The 21305-nt window shown below is 41.8% G+C and overlaps 1 protein-coding gene across 2 annotated transcripts in view; it reads left to right on the top strand.

Moving 5' to 3' along the window:
* The first annotated feature begins 3194 nt into the window (after positions 1–3194).
* The window catches only part of sybu (syntabulin), an 83155-nt gene continuing 65044 nt past the window's right edge, over positions 3195–21305 (top strand). For both annotated transcript variants that reach the window (XM_033020032.1, XM_033020035.1), the window contains exons 1-2: positions 3195–3304; positions 3855–3900. The gene's annotated coding sequence lies outside the window, so the exon portion shown is untranslated. The remainder of the gene's footprint in view (positions 3305–3854; positions 3901–21305) is intronic.

The raw sequence follows: 21305 nt of genomic DNA on the forward strand, positions 1-21305 counted from the left end.
GGGAGGTGAATGGTAAATTAAAATGAAACAGATTGCTCAATTTACTCTTGCAGAATAAAGTACATGAAATTGGCAGAGGAACAAGTAAACCTGTTTCCCTTGGTAGCAGTATTTGGCTGTCCGGTTAGTCAGTGGGGTAGAGGTTAAAGGGCAATTGTTGTATTTGGCATTGTACTGTGAAATAGGGAGGGATAATAGTGTTGGTATCATAGACAGAATGGCATCATAATTACAGCGGGATTTTGATCAGTTCAGTAAGCGAGCTAAGGATTAGCAAATGGAGTTTATTTCAGATGTGTGTGAGGTGTTGCATTTTGGAAAGTCAAACCAGGATAGGACTTCCACAGTGAATGGTAGTCCTGGGGAATAATGTAGAACAGAGGGATCTAGGAGTACAAATACATAATTCCCTGAAAGTAGCTTTACCTGGGTCATGGAGATCCTTTTGAACATGAGGGACAGAGTAGTGAAGAAGGCATTTGTTTCACTGACCTTCATCAGTCAGGCACTAAGTAGGAGTTTGGACATTATGCTGCAGTTGTAGAAGACACAGGTGAGGCTGCACTTGAAATATAATTACAATTATGGTGAACCTGCTGCAGGAAATACATCATTTAGCTGGAAAGAGTGCAAAGAAGATTTATGAGAATACTGCCATGATTCAAAGGCCTGAGCTATTGGAAGAGGTTGGGTAGGCTGGGGCCTTATTCTTTGAACCGTAGGAGACTGAAGTTTTCTATTTTAGTTGTATTGGATCATTAGGGGCATAAAGAAGGTGAATGCATGCCATCTTTTTCCCAGGGATTGAATCCAGAAATAGTGGCAAAGGTTAAAAATGAGAGGGGAAAAACTTAAAAGGAACCTGAGGGGCAACATTTTCACACAGATGGTGGTGCATATATGGAACAAGCTGCCTAATGATGTGGTTGAGGCATTTACAATAACAACATTTAAAAGACATCTGGACAGATACATGAAAAGGAAAGGGTGGGAAGAAGATGGGCTAGACACGAGACTACCTTAAATTGGCATCTTGTTCAGCAGAGACGAGTTAGGTTAAAGGGCCTGTTTCTCTGTGAGTCTATGACTCCATGGGTGCAGGAGTTGGGATATCATGTTTCAGCTGGGGAAGGCCATATTTGGAGTAAGAGTCAAGAGTGTTTTATTGTCATATGTCCAAGACAGACAATAAAATTCTTACTGCGTACTGTTCTGATCATCCTGCGAAAAGAAGGATGTTATTAATCAAAACAAATTTATGAGGATGTTACTGGATCTGAACGGATTAAGTTATAAGGAGAAACTGGGTCTTTTCCTCCTGGGGTGTAGGAGGCTAAACCATGAGGGTATAGATAATCTGAATAGCCAAAGTCCATTCCCCCCAGTATAGACTCCAATACTCTGGAAAAAAGATCGTGGCTATTCACTTTATGCGTGTCGTGCCCCTCATGTTTTTACATACCTCGGTAAGATCACCACTCAGCCTCTTGTGCTGAAGTTGAGAGGGGAAAATTTAAAAGGGACCTAAGGAGTAACTTTTTCACATAGAGTGTGTTGGAAGGAACTGCAGATGCTGGTTTACACTGAAGGTAGACACAAAATGCTGGAGTAACTCAGCGGGTCAGGCAGCATCTCTGGAGGGAAGGAATAGGTGACGTTTTGGGTTGAGACCCTTCTTCAGACTTCACATTGAGTATGGTGACATCACATGGAGTACAGTGAACTGGAGTCAGTCCACATAGAGTATGGTTCATACATGGAATGGGCTACCAAGAGAGCGGTGGAGGCAGGTACAATTGCAACATCTAAAAGACACACAGGTAGCTCGTGGATGGGAATAGTTTGCTGGGATATGGGCAAGTCACAGGCAAATGTGACCAGCCCAGAATGCCAATTGTCGATATTAACAGCATGGGGCCAGTTTTCATGCTGTATAAGCTCTATGACTCTAAATAGTCATGTTCTAGGATTTAGACATCACTAACAAGACCAGCAGGAGGATGAGAGGGTGCTGCATTTGATGACATTTCCATCTGCCTTCTGTTGTTGCCCTTGTTCATGGTGGGCAAGGTTGTGAGAGACGCTGTTAGAACAACGTGGCCTGATAACTGCAGTGCATATTGAAGGTGATACACATGGCTGCCATTATATGCTGCTGGTGGAGGGAATTAATATTGGCAGGAAGGAACTGCAGATGCTGATTTACACCAAAGATAGATACAAAATGGAGTGACACAACGGGTCAGTCAGCATCTCTGGGGAAAAGGAATAGGTGAGTCGAGACCCTGCTTCAGACTGCGAGTCAGGGGAGAGGGAAAGTAGAGGTATGAAGGGTTCAGAACAAATCGGAGCCAGCACCGACGACCAAGGCAAGGTGGAGACCACAATGGTCCAATGTTGGCTGTGGGGAAAGTTATAACGAAGGGATACCAACAGTGAAACTAGTAGGGCAGCTAGGGTGGGTGAGGGATGGAGAGAGAGGGAATGCAAGAATGAATATTGGTGTAGGATAAGGCGCCACCGTAGTGCATTACTGTGACCCGGATAGTGAATACATTCATGAGAATATAGTCCCTTTCTTAATATCCATTTGATGAACAGAGAAAAGGGTGGCTGTTAGACATGTGCAAACATATGACCTTATGATTAATAACTTGCACCAGGTGTAAGCAGGGGGTCAATAAATGCTGGCTGTGACTATTGACAACATTGTGCATATGACTTAAGATCTCTTGAGATCTCTTTTAATTTGAGAAGGAATCAGTATCAGTATCAGTATCAGTGTCACTGATACCCTCTACACTATATGTATATGAATAAACGATGTATTCAAGAGAGAGTTAGATATAGTTGGGGCTAAAGGAATCAAGGGATTATATGGGGGGAAAGCAGGAACGGGATACTGATGTTGGATGATCAGCCATGATCATATTGAATGGCGGTGCTGGCTCGAAGGGCCGAGTGGCCTACTCCTGCACCTATTTTCTATGTGTCTATATTATATAGTTCCCGTATCTGTGTTTACCCGGGAGCAAACGTCTTCCGACGTGCTGGGGGAGAGGGAAGAGCCAGCAGGTTGTTGTCTTTCTGGGGCAGTGGTGGCTGAGGAAGACGTGCTGTGTTTGTGTTCAACATTGCTGACAGCCCGCGTCTGTCTCAGCGTTCCCCAACTCAGCGCCTCACGTTGGCAGCGCAGCGGCTGCCAGCTCAGCTCAGCTCAGCAGGACATCGGAGACTCGCCGTGAGGAGGAAGCTGCCGCCGTCCCTTCCCTGTTGCCGCCTGACTGACGTCCCAGGCTTTTAGGTGATAGCAGCGCATTCCCCAGCCGCCCGAATACCCTCAACTCCTCCCGCTTAACTCCCCCCCTCCTCCCGCTCAACTATCCCTTCCTCCCGCTCCATCTGCCCTCCTCCCGCTCCATCTGCCCTCCTCCCGCTCCATCTGCCCTCCTCCCGCTCCATCTGCCCTCCTCCCGCTCCAGCGCCCCACTGCCCCCTTCCCACCAGCAGCTCACCTCCCGCCCCAGCTACTCCACTGTCCCTCTTCCGCTCCACACACACACACACACCCACCCGCTCCACCGACATCCCCACTGCCACCTCACCCTCACCAGACAGCTCTCCACCACCCCTCTCCCGCTCCAGCCGCTTAACTACCCTCTCCCCCCCCCCCCCCCCAGCCCCAGAGCTACTCCACTGCCCCCTCTCCCACAGCAGCCACTTGTCAGCTCGCCTCTTGCCCCCCTTCTTCCCATTTTTCACCATTTTAAATATATATTTTAAAAACAAATTGCAGCTTTGCTGGATTCAATATTTTTCTCCTGTGGTGACTGACCTCTTTCCCCCGAAATCAGAGATCCGATTATTTTTGAACGGGGCGACGGATTTCTTCTGCCAGAGGTAAGAGGTTTAGTTTATCACCTCCACCTTTACTGTCTGTTGTTTTTGCCTGAACTGACCATGTGAAAACGGCAAACAACCTTTTTTTTAATGATGTGAATGACGATAATGAAATATGTGGTCAGCGTTCATTTTTATTTGTTTCCGAGGGGTTTTTTTTGGTGGGTGTTTTATTTTAATGTTATGCAGAAGTTGTGATGTTTATCAAGTATCAGGCAGGGAAGTAAATCCCTTCCAATCCTGCCCGAAGAAATGTAAGAAATCACTGTTGCCTTAACCCGCTCGTTTATTTGTAAGCATTAAGTAAGATTCACTCTTCCCCATTTATGATCTGCAAACGGTCTGTCACTGCAAGAATAACCCTGGATATTTATGCACTTAGTACGTGGTACAAAATATCATAAATTGTGTTCAAATGTGCCAGAGACAAAGCAAATGTCAATTCAGATAGCAAATGGTTTTCTACCTGTAAGTGGTCTTTTAAATCGTCAACCCTCCCTAGCTAGAATGTTTTTTGACCTGAAAGGTAAACTCAGTTTTTCTTTACACAGTTGTTGCCTGACCTGCTGAGTGTTGCTAGTGTTTTCCATTTTTATTTTAGATTTCTAAATTGACGGATTTAGAAAATACGTCAAAATAGTGATCAGGTATCATGCACGTTTATCCGACTGCACAGAATTGCATCATTGTGCTTTTTAGTCATATCACTGCCTTATAAAAAAAATTATCTTCCCAAGGAGGTTTTCCAATTGATTTTGGAATATAATTCAGGAATATAATTAAAGATTCCAGACTGTATTAAAAATACTACATTTTTTGCCATTGATCCAATTGAAATATCAGAAGGGCTAACCTTCACTTTAGTCCACTGGTAACCAATGCGATTTTAGCCAGTAAGAGGCTGTATTTTTGTATTTATCAATGATTTCGCTTATGGGATACATTTGTAAAGGTTTTAAAAAATGGCTCCTTTTTGGAATTGTAGATTTACTGATAATATGGGTTTGTATACCAGTTGAGTATATGCCATTATAAAATACAGGCAGAATCTCTTCTGGAGTTGTTCACAGGTGAGATTAAAATGCATGCCATTTTACAGTACGTTCAGTAGAGGTTGAAGAGTGTTATGAAAAATGGGAAAATATGTGGATGACTATTCTAATCTGAAAAATATCAAATTACAGCAAGTATATTAAAAATTGGAAATACAAACAGCAAATACTGTAAATACTGAGCAGGTAAAGCAGACTGGTAAGAACATATGAGCTGAATGAGACTGAAGAAGGGTCTCGAACCAAAATGACTCTGATTCTTTCTATCCAGAGATGCTGCCTGTCCCGTTGAGTTACTCCAGCATTTTGTGTCTATCTAATGAGCTGAATGAATCAGATGTGATCAGCCAAAATACTAGGGTTTATCCACTTCCAGGTAGGTTGTGGACTTTCATGGACCCACTCAGTCCAGGATGCGCTGAATTATAGATGAATCAGAAATCCATCTGAAGAATAATTCTTAAATCCTATTAGCATGGCTAAGTAACTCATGATCGATTCCACTTTGTCACTGGAGCCTGAATGAAGTTCAGCAGCACTATCTCATCATGCAGGGAATGTTGGCCGAAACTCATCTTTGATCAATGGTATCCAGTTCTGGCATAGGGTGGTGAGTCAAGATTCAAGAGTGTTTTATTGTCATATGTCCCAGATAGAACAATGAAATTCTTGCAGCAGCACAACAGAATATGTAAACATAGTACAATGTAAGCAATATAATGAATGAGAAAACAAAAGTCCAGTGTGTCTATATATACACATACTCACAAATACCCATATATATAGATCATATATGTGATCACGCACAAAAAAAACAATAATAGTGAAATAAACCCTGTTCAATTGAGTAGAGATTTGTGATCTTGCAGACATGGGAAAAGACCTGATCACTACAGATGTATTGCATATTTTACTTTATTTGTCTATTTTTAATGGTTCCTTATTGTTTTTAATTCATTCGTTTTGCTCCTTTAAGTTAATCAATTATTTTGAAAATTCTCTGATAATAAGATTTTTATTTAAAAAATCCAACATTTTATGGTATTGACAGAAAGCAAGGATTGCTTTGCATATTGTCAGAGGTTGTCAATGATATTTTGGGACACAGCACTTGCCGGCAACTCACCACTACGGTTCTCAGTTGAGGCCGGCGTGCCTGCTGGGTTCAGAGGGTCAGCTTGCTTCTCAGTCCACATCTGCCTGTTAGTGCAGGGACCAGGAATGATGAATGGATCAGGAAGGACAAGAATGATGCCAGGAATGAGTGGGGACCTTATTGAAACATACAGAATAGTGAAAGGCTTGGATAGAGTGGATGTTGATGGGTGTGTCTAGGACTGGAGGTCATAGCCTCAGGATTAAAGGACGTTCTTTTAGGAAAGAGATGAGGAGACATTTCTTTAGTCAGAGGATGGTGAATCTCTGGAATTATTTGCCACAGATGGCTGTGGAGGCCAAGTCAGTGGATATATTTAAGGCAGAGATAGATAGATTTTTGATTAGTACAGGTGTCAGAGGTTATGGGAAAGAGGCAGGAGAATGGGGTTAGGAGAGAGAGAGAGATCAGCAATGATTGAATGGCAGAGTAAACTTGATGTGCCAAATGGCCTAATTCTACCCCTATCACTTATGACCTCATGAAAGGCACAAAGTACTGGAGTAACTCAGCGGGTCAGGCAGCATCTCTGGATAACATGGAAGGGTGCATTTCAGGTCGGGGCCCTTCTTCAGATGCTGCCTGACCTGCTGAGCTAGTCCAGCACTTTGTGTCCTTTTGTGTAAACCAGTATCTGCAGTTCTTTGTTTCTGCACCATGAATGGTTAATTTAGCTGGTAGGAATATCATGCTCGGCTCAGCAACATTCTTCTGCTCATTGGCGTATCATCAGAAATGGAAAAGGTTAGAGATAAAATAAGTTTTACGATACAGAGAAAACTGGGGGCTAATGTTTGGGAGGAGGAAGGAACACGATAAACAGACTATGGATGACAGCAGAGATTTAATGTCAAGGAGATAATGGTGTGGGAAGGCTCTATAAGGCGCTGGTCAGGCCGCATTTGGAGTACTGTGAGGAAATATGAGCCCCATATCTGAGGAAGGATGTGCTGGCTCTGGAGGGTCCAGAATGATTCCAGGAATGAGTGGGTTAGCATATGATGAGCATTTGACAGAATTGGGCCTCTACTCGCTGGAGTTTAGAAGGTTGAGGGGGGACCTCATTGAAACTTACAGAATAATGAAAGGCATAGATAGAGTGGATGCAGAAAGGATGTTTCCACTGGTGGGAGAGTCTAGGACATGAGGTCATAGCCTCAGAATTAAAGGGCGCTCTTTTACAGTGAAAGTAGGTGAGGAGGAACTTCTTTAGTCAGAGGGTAGTTAATCTGTGGAACTCATTGCCACAGAGGGCTGTGGAGGCCAAGTCAGTGGATATTTTTAAGGCAGTGAACGACAAATTCTTGATTAGAACAGGTGTCAAGTGTTTTGCGGAGAAGGCAGGAAGATTGGATTAAGAGGCAGAGATCAACCATGATTGAATGGCGGAGTAGACTTGATGGACCGAATGGCTTCATTCTACTTCTATAACTTGTGAACCTGTGAACTGCAGATGTTGGTTTACACCGAAGATAGACACAATATGCTGGAGTAACTCGTCAGTGGAGTGATGTGCAAGGCAATGAAAGTGATGTCTGCAGATGTAAAAATGAATCTAGGACAAGTGTATGTGTAAATAGCAGTATCATAGGCTGAAATTGTTACAGCCTAGTGTGACAACAGGAAGAAATCTGTTCTGTGGCCTGAACTAAGCTGGAAGTTTGAAATTTAGGGAAGGGGACAGAAGTGGGATCATCATGTATGGGGGATCTGTGAAGCTGCAAACATGATACTGATCACTACTAGAGGAACAAAAAGTTCACACATTTAGTTATGTGCCTGGCTGGGGAGCCAATGGAATGAAGCTACCATCTGTGGGATTATGATTTGATTCATGACTTTCGTGACTAGTATGGGGGTCAGAGGTTATAGGGAGAAAGCAGGAGAATGTGGTTAGGAGGGAGAGATAGGTCAGCCATGATTGAAAGCCATCACCCATTCCTTCTACACAGAGAGGCTGCCTGTCCCGCTGAGTTACTCCAGCATCTTGTGTCTATCTTCAGTGTAAAGCAGCACCTGCAGTTCTTTCTTACACATATAAATAGCTTATTGAATAGATTTTGCAAAGTGAAGCTCCCTCTAAACACATCCAACAAAATGCCATCATCTCAACCTCAAAAGGGTTCAACCCATTATTTAGCAGTGTCAGATTTTCCATGTCTCATTCCTTCCATTCTGTGGTCTCGCTGAGTTTTTCTCTCTCTCAGACTTACAGTGTGCTATTATTGTGCCAACGTCTATGTACATGAGCTTGATTCCTATTGCCTGGGTGAATTTAAGATTCTTACTCACAGTGGACAGGGGAATTTTCATGTCATTATTTTTTGGCTGAGTTAGTATTCATAGTCCCAAGAGTTTAAATGCTTAACTTGCTTTAGTATACAGTAATAAAAACAGAAGGAAAATATACATGGACTGTGGACATGGTTACATGAAAGTAAATTGCTAGTCAAAATTCTGACGGCGTGAAAATGTTAAGATAAAAGTCATCTTAAAATAGCCAGTAATATATGGGTCTGCATTTATTATTGTTGGCAATCTTCCTTTTTAATCTTATTGCTCCATGTGTGCTGATTCCTCCCTTGCCTCCTGCAATTCTGACTAGACAATAAATCGTGCTATCATCGTGCCATGAATCGTGCATCATTATGCTATGAATGATAATAGGGTCCTATACCCCAAAAGCTTTTCCTATCCAAAGTCGGCACAGGGGCATAGCATTAGAGTTGTTGCATTACAGTGCCAGAGACCCGGGTTCGATCTTGACCACGGGTGCTGTCTGAACGGAGTTTGTACGTTCTCCCCATGACTTGCGTGGGATTTCTCCGAGATTTTCGGTTCCCTCCCACACTCGTACAGGTTTGTAGGGTAATTGGCTTGGTATAAATGTAAAACTGTCCCTAGTGTGTTTAGGGTAGTGTTAATATGCTGGACGGTGCAGACTCGGTGGGTTGAAGGGCCTGTTTCCGCACTGTATCTCTAAACTAACTAACTAACTAAACCTTTCCGTAACAGGGACCAGGAGAACTGTTGCACGTTCAGGTCAATAAACTATGAGGGACTGTTTAGAATATTGATAGGAATTCTGAAACAAGTTCAAAAGGTATAATAGCAGAACCAGGTAGACCAGTGATATGCAATTAGCAAGTTTAAACTTTTTTCTTGTGTGTCTGCATTTTTGTAGCTAATGGGAAACAAATTTAATGGGGGTTTTGTTGGATTACATCATGTCGAAGCTTGGATTTTATGGTCTCAGCTCTGACATTGAAGAAAGCAGCCCATGAGGATTTATTACACGGACTTCCATTTTCTGTTTAATTGCTGTCAATATCTGATGGGTTTTAATTTAAAAAATCCTGATGAATAGGAACTGGAATGTCATAAAGCTGTCTTAACAATGAATTAGGTTGAGGAATTCTCACAGATAGCAATCTCAACAATATCAGTCTGAAGAAAAGTCCCGATCTGAAACATCCGTCTGTTCATTCCCTCCATGGATGCTGCCCGGCCCGTTGTGTTCCTCCATTGCTTTGTTTTTTTGCACAAGTTTCCAACATCTGCAGTTTTGTGTGTTTCACAGAGAGCACACCAGGAAATAAAAGGGGTGAATTTTACAGGTTGGAACATTCACATACAATAAAAGTAATCTTCCTGAGAAATAAAAGAACGTATTTAGTTAAGAAAATTAGAGTCAAATATGTAAGTGGCTTTCGAAAAGCCAAAGAGTTTGCTGTGCAGAAATGATATCATAGTACATCCTTAAAAGATAACCTACACCTTATGTGGTGAAATGTAACGTTTTCTGTGCTTTACGTGTATAGTATGGCAAACTGCAGCATTGGAGTTTCATGTAAAACCTCAATACTGATGTAAGCCTTGTCATATAATCTCATTGAAAACTGATAGCGTTCCTGGTATCAGAATTGAAAAGCACAGCAAAACTGAGGTCGGTCTCCATTATTTCACGGTATTTGTCAATAAACTAAACTCAATAAACTAAACACTGATTTGTGTGTTTTTGTAAAAAATGGGACAGGTTGGGAGTTTCAATTGTTACAAATGAATAATACTGCAGTAGGCTTACAACATGTTATTTCAGACAATATTGTTATGTGAGAGTCAATATAAATGTTTAAAGAAAGAAAGTTTGAGAAATGGTGGTGATTGATATTGACTGCCAGGTCATGTCATTTAAAAGAAAAAAAAACCTTTTTAATTGTTTCTGAATCTTTAGCAACTCCTTTGAACAGCTTACATGGGCAACAGGATGAAAACATGAAAGGGTGGGATATATTTCTGTGGCTCCGGTTTCTCTGCAATCCTATGCCAAATCCCAGTGTCCTGGCATTTTAGTGTTTCTCCAGAAGGGGAGACAAAAGCTCTTATTAAGATCAAGATAAAAAGATTCAAAGAGACATCTGAGACCACAGAACACAAGAATACCTCTGAAAGGTTTAGCGAATTGGGAAGAAATTGAAATGATTTACAAATTTTCAAATAGATCTTCTCAATTACCAAATGTCCCCAACTGTTGTAGCTCAGTAGAAATTCTGCCCTCCTTCCTTCTCAAAGCAGGGTTACCAACCAGAAATGTATTTTATTTGGAATTTTATCGCCATGTGGTAATTTATTACCAGTTTAAGAAAATATGCAAGGCGCCTTAATTTTCACTTCCAAATGCCTCAAAATAAATAAATAATTTATAATTTTAAAAGTAAGTACATTGTGTATAGGCTGCTTTTCAAAAGTGCTTTCATTTTATGTCATCAAAAACCCTTGTGTATTTACCGGAGAGTAAATTAAACAAATGTAGAAGAGATGTGAGAGATTGAACAGAAGCAGGTGTGAGGAGATATTTTTGAAGGTGACTTTTAAAAACCCAGTAAGAGTTGCAAAATGTGCATGATTTATTGAGGGAGTTTCGGAGACAAAATGCTACATAAGAAACAAAGCAAATAGATGAATCAGTAGGCCATTTGATCCAGGTTGTTATTCATATTGAACATGAATCCTGATGGTGATAGAAGAAAAGGAGGAAGGAATATCCAAGAGGTTGGAGCTGAATGACCAAGGGGCATTGGCTGGGAAATGCATTGCGATATTTATGGTAACACAGTGGCACAGTGGTAGAGTTGCTGCCTTACAGCGCCCGATACCTGGGTTCAATTCTGTCTACGGGTGCTGTCTGTACGGAGTTTGCACAGGTCCCTGTGACCTCGTGAGTTTCCCTGGGTGCTCTGGTTTCCTCCCACATTCCAAAAACTTGCAGGTTAATTGACTTCAGTAAATATCTCTAGTGTGTAGGATAGAACCAGTGTACGGTGATTGTTGGTCTGTGTAGACTCGGTGGGCTGGAGATCCTGTTTCCTTGCTGTATCTCTAAACTAAACTAATAAATAAGGTGGTGAGAATCAATAAAGGAATGTATAACATTTTGTTTCTGAATGTTGTTATATTGGGAATTAAAATGTATTGCCTCATGAACTGTAAGCTAAGAGGAAGTGAATGAGGTTATGCAGGCAGAATGCAGGCATGCAGCCAGAATATTGAGTTTTAATAGGTATTGAAGTATGACATTTGATATATTCAATCTGGATCAAATAAAGGATTTTTTTTTTAGTTTAATTTAGTTTAGAGATACAGCGTGGAAATGGGCCCCTCGACCCACCAAGTCCGCACCGACCAGCGATTCCCGCACATTAACACTATTCTACACATACTATGGACAGTTTTACACTTATACCAAGCCAATTTACCTACATACTAGGACGTCTTTGGAGTGTGGGAGAAAACCAAAGATCTCGAACAAAACCCACGCGGTCACGGGGAAAGCATACAAGCTCTGTATAGACAGCACCCAGTAGCCGGGATCAAACCCGGGTCTCGGGTGTTGCAAGCGCTGTGAGGCAGCAACTCTACCGCTGTGCCAACGTGCCGCCCACTTAATATATTGATGTTTTCGGAAACTGTGGTACTGATATGAATGCAGATGCAAATAATGTTACAAGGGTAGACAGGGACAGGCTCGGTGATGGAAAAATAATATACAGCTTCACGTTAAGCATGGAGTCAAGCAGGTTTATCTTCTGTTGAATTAACAGCCAATCTTTAGCTAGATAAACACCTTTCACAATACTTGAAAGTCCTAAATTTCTTTCCGGTTAATTAAATATTGTTAAGGCATAGTCACTGTTACAACATAGGGAAATGTAACTCGTAATTTGCACAATTCCCCAAATGGAAATGAGATGTTTTAATAGTGTTTATTGAAAACTGAGGAGACCCTGGCAGAATCAATTTTGCTTGTTTATCACCTGTTGCAGTAGGAATAGCACCTGCATTGCCTTAGATCCAAGGCTGACTCATCATTGTAGGTACACACTTGATGTGATCACTTGGTTCAGTTTGGAGATACAACATGGAAACATTCCCTTCGGCCGACTGAGTCCACACCAACCATTTATTACCCATTCACACTGTTTCTAAGTTATCCAACGTTCTTATCCACTCCCTGCACACAATAGGCAATTCTACAGAGGCCGATTAACCTACAAACCCACACATCTTTGGGATGTGGGAGGAAACCGGAGCAGCTGGAGGAGACACACATAATCACAGGAAGAACATGCAAACTCCACACAGACAGTATGTAAGGTCACGGTCGAACCTGGGTGTCTGGCAGTGAGGCAACAACTCTAGCAGCAGTGCCACTGTGCTGCCTGAATGTTTTACAATCAGGGTTTTACATAAACATTCAGGTGGCAACGTGGCACAGTCTAGTTTCTGTAATCTAGGCTCATGGACCAATGTCGTGCTGTTGAATTTATTGAGTGAGATGTTAAAGAAAGGTTTGGTTTGCCTCTTATATATAAAGTTAATAGCCTTATGGTTGTGAGTGGAAAACAAGATGTATTTACATTTTGATGCCAACACTGCATCTTCAACCAAATCAGTTGAACCAGAAAATGCTGAAAATGCCAAGGTCAAGTAATATCCTCAGAGAGACAAAAGCTCTGTTAACAATGAAGATTTTTAATGGTTGTCAGAACTTATAAACAGAGGGATTATGTTTTCCTGGGCATGTCCCCAGTTCTTGCCTCGGGTCTCTGAGCATGACGCCACGTCACTGGCCCTGCCTTGCTTGAGTATGTACGGTGCCACCTTGGGCACTGATGAAATAATGGACACAGTGGATTTCCGTAACTGGAGAAGTGTTTGGTCGTGAACAGAGGACAGATCCACAGATGGCATTCAGGAAATGGACAACCTGTGACGAGTAAGCAAGCATCGCATACATTCTGGTGACGGCCACTGGGCAGACAGTGCACAATTGTACTGACACTCTATTCTGGAGCTCAGCTGTATCATACTGAAAATATGCCTAAGTACAAGTGTAGAAGGTAGGGAGAGGTGGTTACTTTGTACCAACCTAAGCTACACAGCGGACGATTTGTTATGATATCTGCACGACGGATTGTCATTTATTGTTTATGGACCAATAGTCTAATTTTTAATATTAGGAAAGTAGTTGAGCTGTCACTGCCATGCCCTTTAATAATAGGCTTTAAACTAGTTATCAAAATGCTATTCATCAGAGAAGGAATGAACTGCTACTAAGAACATCAATGTCTTTATTGCTCCTGTGACATGAAAGCAAAGTTGACAAGTTTGAGCATATGGGCCATTGAGTAAACTAACAAAAATAAACAGTACTATCAAAAACTGCTGTTCTTAAGGACTCATAGTTTCAAACCTCTCTTGAACAAAAGTCTTCCTATATATAATCCTACCATATAAATAGAATTAAGTAAGATTAAGTATCCACTAGCACTTAACAACTTGACAGTGCTGAAAGTGAAATGTCACTGGGTGTGGATAGATGTGTCCTTAGTTGTAAAGGGGAGTAGAGATGGAATTCGTAGATAGTCTGGTCACATACTTTGAATCCTCTATAGAAATGGATGCATAGAAAATTGCAACTATTAGAATTATATATATATTTTTAAAAGGATAAACTCAGCAAAACCAATGCAGTGCAGCTGCCGTTTATCCAGGATAAAAGATATTTAGTTTAGTTTAGAGATACAGCGCGGAAACAGACCCTGCGGCCCACTGGGTCCTCGCAAACCAGTGATCCCCGCACATTAATACTATCCTACACCCACTAGGGATAATTTTTTCATTTACCAAGCCAATTAACCTACAAACCTGTACGTCTTTGGAGTGTGGGTGGAAACTGAAGATCTCGGAGAAAACCTACGCAGGTCACGGGGAGAACATACAAACTACATACAGACAGCACCCGTTGTCAGGATCAAACCCGGGTCTCCGGCGCGGCATTCGCTGTAAGGCAACAACTCTACCGCTGCGCCACCGTGACCGTGCATATTATGGAAGAACAGGAAAGATGCAAATTTCCTTGCAGAATATAGTAACTGTGGGTAGAGCATTGGAGAGGTCCAGAGGAGGTTTACAAGAATGATTCCAGGAATTATTGGGTTAGCATATGATGAGCATTTGACAGCATTGAGCCTCTACTCGCTGGAGTTTAGAAGGTTGAGGGAGGATCTCATTGAAACTTACAGAATAATGTAAGGCATAGATAGAGTGGATGTGGAAAGGATGTTTCCACTGGTGGGAGAGTCTAGGACCAGAGGTCATAGCCACAGAATTAAAGGGTGCTCTTTTAGAAAGGAGATGGGAGGAACTTTTTTAGTCAGAGGGTAGTTAATCTGTGGAACTCATTGTCGCAGAGAGCTGTGGAGGCCAAGTCAGTGGATATTTTTAAGCAGAGATGGACAAATTCTTGATTAGAATAGGTGTCGAGGGTTATGAGGAGATGGCTGGAAATGGGATTAGGAGGCAGAGATCAGCCATGATTGAATGGCGGAGTAGATTCGATGGGCCGAATGGCTGAATTCTACTTCTATAACTTGTGAACTTGTGTGTGAACATAGGGGATGGCATCAGAATGGAAAGTATAGCTGTTCTTGTTCCTGCATTCTATTCCTTAATTGTTCTCCATTGCCTATTCACTGCCATGCTTTAATATGAAGCTCCTTAATCTATCATCTCCAACTTAATAGCTTCCTTTGTTTAAATTTGGACCCTCATTTTGTAGTGAAGTATTTCATTTTCCATCATAATGCTATGATCATTCTTCCCTTAAAAAAAACAGCACAGCGAGATTAGGAACTAGCCCCTTCTCTTTGCACAATGCTCAGTACAGATTAGTTTGTTCCCCAGTTGGCGCTGGTTTAAATGACCATTTCCAATTCATCCTCAAAAATAATATTGCCAATTTGACCAGTCTGCATGTAGATTAAAATCACCCATTATAAATGGAATACTCGGTTCACCTATGTTTTTAACTTATTTTCTCCTATCCTCTATGTTACTATTATTATTGGAAATCGTTAGATAACTTCCACCGTTACATTCTGCCTAGTGATGCCTTAGTTCCACCCAGATTCTAATCATGATTTTCTAAATCAATATTCCTTCTCACTCGCTGAGTTTTCATTCTTCACCAACTCATCTATTCCTATCTCCCTTTCCTTTCCTAAACACTGAAAATCCTTGAATAATCTGCTCTCGGTCTTGTCTCTGTAATAGCAATCATATCACATCTGTTTACATATGTCTGTGCTGCTACTTGTTGTGCTGTGCTGATTTTAGCTCCTCTGCATTCAACACCATTGTACCAGAGTTACTACACTCCAAACTTTCCGAGTTGACTGTGCCTGAACCCCTCTGTCGGTGGATCACCAGCTTCCTGACAGACAGGAAGCAGCATGTGAGTCTGGGAAAGCATATCTCGGACTCGCAAACACTCAGCATAGGAGCACCGCAAGGCTGCGTACTCTCCCCTCTCCTCTACTCCCTCAACACCAATGACTGCACCTCAACAGACTCCTCTGTCAAGCTTCTCAAGTTTGAGGATGACACAGCCCTGATTGGACTGATCCAGGATGGGGAGGAATCTGCCTACAGACAGGGAAGTGTCATAGCTGGCGTACTGGTGTCCATCGCAACAACCTGGAGCTCAATGCGCTTAAGACAGTGGAATTGATTGTAGACTTTAGGAGAGCTCCCCTTCCCCTCACCCCATTCACCATCAACAACACCACAATCACATCTGTGGAGTATTTTAAATTCCTGGGAACCATCATCTCCAAGGACCTTAAATGGGGGGCTACCATCGACTCCACAGTCAAAAAGGCACAATAGAGGATGTACTTCCTACGGCAGCTGAGGAAACACAATCTGCCACAGGCAATGATGGTCCAATTCTATACGGCCATCGTAGAGCCTGTCCTCACCTTCTCCATCATGGTCTGGTTTGGCTCAGCCACCAAGCACAACATCCGGAGGCTGCAGCGAATCGTCTGATCAGCTGAGAAGGTTATTGGCTGCAACCTTCCCTCCATTGATGAACTATACACTGCAAGGGCCAGGAAGCGAGCAGGTAAGATCATCTCTGACCCCTCTCACCCTGGCCACAAGCTATTTGAATCACTTCCCTCTGGAAGGTGACTTGTCAAAGCTGCCACAGCCAGACATAAAAACAGCTTTTTTTCCATGAGTTTTCCATAACTCTACTCAATAACCAAAAATTTGTAGCCTCCTTATTTTATTTAATCCACATGTTTAATCATCAATGTTTTATTATTAATGTTTAATGTTTTATGTGTCATTCCTAACTGTCATTGTATGTCATGTTGTCACTTGCATCAAGACAAATTCCTTGTATGTGAATACTTGGCCAATAAACGTATTCATTCATTCATACTTCATCGACCTATTTTAAATGCTTTGGACATTACAATGAAGCATCTATAGATTTGTCTTTTTAATAGTTTTAAACATCTTAACATTTTGCCTGTATGCTCTTTCTCTTCATGAACCAATTTAGTTAATGATAAACTGAATTCTTTCCAGCACTTGTTTCTTTTTTCTCTCTGTAGTATTTAGTTTTCCTCCACCAAGACCTTCTCTGCTCCCTTATATTTAGTATGAAGCTTGGCTGGATTTCCAGAGTAGCATAAAACCTTCAAAAATGACCTTGTGAGTTTGGGTTATTAATCTGAGCACATCAAGGCACAGACTTATATTACTGAGATCACTAAATTAATCCTCCTTAGTTCACTCCTTCCTAAGTGCATTGTGAAGTGTGTCATGCTCAAATGTAATGCACCATGCGATCTAATTACCCCCTTATTGTAGATCTCAAACCAGTTGCAGCATTTTGCAATGTTGGCCCAGCTCGCAGTCATGGCTCAGGTTGAATGTCTCTAATGTCAGAAATGTTTAGTTCTTGAATTTGTTTTAATTTGTAGTTTCGGTATTTCAGCAAATCTTCCACTCGATTAGGTTAATGGAAGTTTCACATTAAATTCCAAAAACAATAAAATATTCCCTCTCATGTCTGACCAATTATTTTCTAAGTTACAATCCTGTTCTTTGAGATTTCTGTGAGATCAGTTCCTAGTTTTGATGCGAGAATAAACCCCACCCTGTTATTCACAGGGTTTTTTTTGTAATTAGTGCTGTTTTTTTTAATTTTGTGTCTCATGACAACTTTTACCAAAGATAAGTTTCTTCAACCATATATATCATTGAATATCCTTCTTGAAATTGTCGTGCTATAATCATATCCTTTCAACGTGGAGCTACTATAAGGTACCCATTACTAAAGGCGCGTAATTACAGTATTTATTTTCTAATAGGCAGGTTCCAGAAACCATGTGGATTTCATTTTATGACAAAAGTACAAAAAATAAGGATGAAGTTATCCCGGTAAAATAGAGATGGAATTCACTCTGTGCACCCTGTCAGAATGTCCTCAAATTAATAATCCAAGGTCCCTGTGGCTGAAGCAAAATTCTGTGGATGCCACAAACAAAAACAGTTAATGCTGGAAATGGTATCTGTGGAGAAAGAGAAATAGAATAAACATTTTAGGTCAAAGTCCTTCATCACAACTCCCCCTCGTTACTCTTTTGTTGTAATAACCGCTGGTGAGAAAGCCATTCATCTTTGGCCAAAAATTATAATGATGATTAGACCTTGATAATGTGATGATTAGTGTCCCAATAGTTACCTTTATCACCTTCTCAGATAAAAAAGATATAGAATTGAAGGCAGTAGAGTTCAAATAAGCCTGGAGCATTCATGGAGACATGGGATGTCCCTGTCTTTGCTGTGCAGGGACTGAAGACAGCCTGTCAGCGTGAGAATTCTGTCATCAGCGTGAGGGCGTGAGAATTGGCTGAAATGCGTGAGTGTCACGCTCAAAGCGTGAGAGTTGGCAGCCCTGAATATATAAAGTGAAGAGTAGTGGCCCCAGCACAAACCCCTGTGGAACGCTGCTAGTCACAGGCGGCCAACCAGAAAATGCCCACTTTATTGTCACTCTTTGCCTTCTGCCATCCAGCCAACCTGCTATCCATGCTAGTATCTGCCCTTTGATACCATGGGCTTTAGCAGCTTCATATGCAGCACCTTATCAAAGGCTTTCTGAAAATCTAGGTAAGCAACATCCACTGACTCTCCTTTGTCTGTCACGCTATTTCCTCAAAGAATTCCAACAGATTGGTCAGCCAAGATCTCCCCTTCACAAAACCATGCTGACTTCGGCCTATTTTATCATGAACTTCTAAGTACTGAGAAACCTCATCCTTTATAATGGACTCTAAAATCTAACCAACCACTGAAGTCAGGCTAACCGGTCTACAGTTTCCACTTTTCTCCTTTGCTCTCTTCATGAACCGAATCTTTACATCAACAATTGTGAATATAAATCAGGTTTAGCAGATATGCCAGCTAATTTTCTTCTTGCATAATTAAAGGAAAAGTAGATTCCATATTCAAATCTATAATAGAATTGCAACCAAAATATCTTATGTTTTCCTGACAAACTTACGTACACTTTATAAAATACTCCTTATTTTCCTTTAAATCCATCTTGTAGATTATGGGAAGATATAATAGAGAAGATCAAAATCATGAGAGGTTCAGATACTCAAACAATGCTGTGCTGTTTTACAACTCTCCAATGCGTTGGCATTAGTTCCTTTTGAAAGATTTGGTCAATGATGTTGCTATTATTCCATCCCATGTCTCCATTAATGCTCCATAACTGGGTACTCTGCAGTATTTTATTCTTTAATTAGTGTAGCAATGTGTTAGTTAATATTCAAGAGGCCTAGATTAATAAAATAATCTAATTCCGCCATGACAGCTAGGAAGTTTGGAAACAATTCACTAAATTATCTGGCAGCACTTGGAATATTGCATTCAGGTTTGGTTGCACACTCTAAGAAGGATGGGATAATGCTGGAGGGCAGAGGAAATTTACCATGGCGTTAGTTATACGGTGAGATTCAAAAGGCTTTGCTTATTTTCCCTGCAGCGAACTCCTGCAAAAGCAGTTGAGGACTGACCTGATAGAACTATATAAGATTACTAGACTAAGTGCGACCCGTTGGGTCCCATGTTCACATGGAAGGCCTGGTCCCGCAACGCAATATTCCACCTCTCCATCAATTCCAATATTGGTGGCCAGTGGGGTGGGGGGGGGGGGGGGGTTTCCAGAGGGATAGTATGGACATTGTGGGCCGAATGGAGTCTTGGGCTAGCAGCTCGGTCACTCAAGCCTGGTGTGCTGGCAGCTCACTTACTCACGGCTGGTGAGCTGGCAGTTGACTCATGGCTATTCCTTGAAATTCCATTTGAAGCAGGATGCAAGGCCACTAAATTCAAATGCAAATTCCTACCATTTCAAGCAGTGTGCAAGGCCACCAAATTCAAGTGCAGTTTCATACCATTTCAAGCAGGGTGCAAGGCCACCAAACTCAAGTGCAGTTTCAAACAGACAAACAAGATGACAGTTTTAGTAATATATAGATAGATAGATGAGAGCCACTTGTAGGATAGTCAGACTTTTTATTCATTGTAGGGATATCAAAAATAAGACAGTACTGGACTAAGTGGGACCCGTTGGGTCCCAGCATCACACGGGAGGGCGGATCCCCCAACGCAATATTCCACCTCTCCACCAATTCCAATATTGGTGGCCAGTGGGGGGGGGGGGGGGGGAGCTTTCTGGAATGCTAGTATGGGTGTTCTGGGCTGAAGGGACTGGTATCCAGAGGGCTAGTATGGACATTGTGGGCCGAATGGATTCTTGGGCTGGCGGCTCAGTCACTCAAGCCTGTTGTGCTGGCAGCTCACTCATTCACGGCTGGTGGGCTGGCAGTTGACTCACGGCTATTCCTTGAAATTCCATTTCAAGCAGGGTGCAAGGCTACCAAATTCAAGTGCAGTTTCTTACCACTTCAAGCAGGGTGCAAGGCCACCAAATTGAAGTGCAGTTTCATACTATTTCAAGCAGGGTGCAAGGCCACTAAAGACAGCGAGTCGTAACCTCTCCCTCCTCCATCTGGCAGAGACTTAGCCATGCCCACACTTCTGGGTTTTATAGTCCCTCCCACCAGAAGGGGGGTGGCCCTCATGGCGTGATTGACAGGAGAGAGAATCTCAACATTTTTTAAACACTAATAACTCTATTATTTTTCATCGATGGGAAAAATCCTCGGCACCTGATGAGCCGAGGGGGACTCTGAGTAAGATGGCCAAAAAATCACAGCTGTACGTGGTAGCGTTTTTTTTCTAAAATCAATATAAAGCGCAAACAGGAAGTTGTCAAGATTAGACTTGAAGGCAAGGCAGCTTTAATTAGGCATGGTTACTTTAATTAGGCAAGGCTACTTTAATTAGGCAAAGCAACTTTAATTAGGCAAGGCAACTTTAATTAGGCAAGGCAACTTTAATTAGGCAAGGCAATTTTAGCATTTCCAGACCAAAGGCAACACAGCTTTAGCATTTCCAAACCAAAGGCAACACAGCTTTAGCATTTCCAAACCAAAGGCAACACAGCTTTAGCATTTCCAAATCAAAGGCAACAGCTTTAGCATTTCCAAACCAAAGGCAACACACCTTTAGCATTTCCAAACCGAAGGCATCACAGCTTTAGCATTTCCAAACCAAAGGCAACACAGCTTTAGCATTTCCAAACTATACTTTCAAACCACATTAAGGGCCCTGACAGGTCAGTAAAACCACTCAGTTTAGTAGACATGTGTTCAGTGTTATTCACAGCTCAGACTGAGAGACGTGACCCTCACGTTCGCTCC

The sequence above is a fragment of the Amblyraja radiata genome, chromosome 4 (assembly GCF_010909765.2).
Source record: "Amblyraja radiata isolate CabotCenter1 chromosome 4, sAmbRad1.1.pri, whole genome shotgun sequence".
NCBI lineage: Eukaryota > Metazoa > Chordata > Chondrichthyes > Rajiformes > Rajidae > Amblyraja > Amblyraja radiata.